The sequence below is a fragment of the Symphalangus syndactylus genome, chromosome 2, assembly GCF_028878055.3.
Source record: "Symphalangus syndactylus isolate Jambi chromosome 2, NHGRI_mSymSyn1-v2.1_pri, whole genome shotgun sequence".
Classification (NCBI taxonomy): Eukaryota; Metazoa; Chordata; class Mammalia; order Primates; family Hylobatidae; genus Symphalangus; species Symphalangus syndactylus.
In genome coordinates, this window is record NC_072424.2 from 118,122,521 (window position 1) to 118,124,657 (window position 2,137).

The following is a 2,137-nucleotide window of genomic DNA, read 5'->3' on the forward strand; positions in this document are numbered from 1 at the left end:
CTAAGGGGAAATTGCTTTACACTTTTAAATAACCAGATCTCGTGAGAACTGACTCACTATCATCAGAACAGCAAGGGGGAAATCCTCCCCCATGATCTAATCCCTTCCCACCAAGTCCCTCTCCCAACACTGGGAACTGCAATTAGACATGAGATTTTTGTGGGGATGCAGAACAAAACCATAAAATTACCCATAGTGTTTTCTTTACTGAGTTATGTGTATAATCAGATGCATTCACATTTTTTTCAAACTCATTTCCTTATTGATTAATATAATGTAGTAGATAATTAAATGTAATTTAGTACATAAATTAGAGGACACCTTGCTAAGATAGTGACTGAACTATGGACAGAAAAAAATATCACCTAACAATGCATGTGGTATCTGATGAGAATATGGACCTTTTTTGTTGAGGAGTGAGCATGTTTCATTTGAATGATGATAGTTAAAGTCTATTAGGTAAGATACGTGATTTTTGCTAGAGTTGCTTTGCTTTTGAGTATGGGAAGAGGGGTATGTTTGGGAGATGACTAATCAAAAATTTGTTTTGTGATTAAGACTGCAGTTCAACAGTAGGGTATCTTTTAGAACAATTTTAGGAAAGTAGTAGCATCTATTTAGTGATTGTGTTATTCCTGGTTGTATAGCCTCCAAACTTATTTCCCTGGCCATTCAGAATATCTGAGAGTTACCCAATTCTCTAATAAATTCCATCTGATAATGTAAATTCTAATAACTCAAACTTAGAAAAAAACTGACTAATTTATTGATTCATTGCTTCATAGGACAAATACTACCTACAATGAGGTTATCAAGTGGAAAACTTTTTCTTTCTCTAGAAATATAAAATAATATTCAAGTTTGGAAAAGCAGAAAGCAAAAAGTACTCTACTTTTTAAAGAGGGAAAGAGATTTCCTAAGAATTCTGCTTCTCAAACTATTTATTCACCTTTTCCCACTTCTTGATTCTCCTTCCCCCATCTATTGAAATGAGAAAAGTAAGGGTAATTATAAAGATTAGAAGACAGTATCAGAGTCCCAATTTATTGTAATGGAATTAGGGATAACTGTTTGGAGAATGGAGAATAATTATCTTTCTATCAACAAACAGAGAATAATATGCTGGATAATAATTGGTAAGAATGATATTTTCATACTTGGAGGTAAGATTGGCATTTTAAGCCCTATTTGAACATGCACCAGGCCTGGTAAAATATGCTGAATCCATATAAACACTGAAAAGAAGAAATGGAAAGTAAGGGAGTGAGAAAGAGAGACAGGTCAGAAGAGGATTTGCCAGTCTTTTCCACTCTGCCCCATCATTTGGCATGCCACCCGTGGAAAATCTTAGGTGAGGCTGCCAGTGCCCCACTCAAGAGACTCAATACAGAGTCAGAGGGAAAGGCAAAAGAGATCAAGTCAGGGAAAATCTCACCTGCCAGGGAGATGTGCTATGGGGAAGACCCCACAGGTCATGCCTGGAGAAGAATATCATCAGCAAGTAAATGATAGCTGAGAAACAGCGGGACCAACAGCTGATTGCAGTTGTATTCTTATTCAGTAAATAGATGTTGGGCATTTTCCTGTCATTCCTCTGGCCAGATCTAAATCATAAAATAGCTAAAACCTGAAAAAGAAGAGGATAAAAGTGAAAGAGCAGATCACGCTCTGTCTCACTTGCGTTCCCTTGGGCCAAAATCTGGTTGGCACTGGATTTCTATGTCACTGTGGTGCAGATGACTGCTAAACTACATATGAGTTTTCAGATTTAGACTGGACTAAATATAAATTTTTTAATTATCAAAAGTGGCCAAATATAATTTTTTAATTACCAAAAGTGACCAGAAAAAATACAGAATATGTCTGACACGTTATTAAGAGACAAGAAAAAAAAGATGTGACATACCATGATTGGAAGCCAATTATTAGAGAAAAATTGTTTTATGTTTACACCCCCTTGAAGTTCAAATCATTTGACAATCCAGTTGCATTTGAGAAATGGTGGTACAAACACTTTTAGTGGAATAACCAAAGTGATTCCTTACTGAGGTACAGAATGAGGAGAATTTGATTTTGCCAGGTAAGTTGAAGATTTTCAAGCAAAGGCTTGACAATGGAACTATGCCTTAAAGATAAC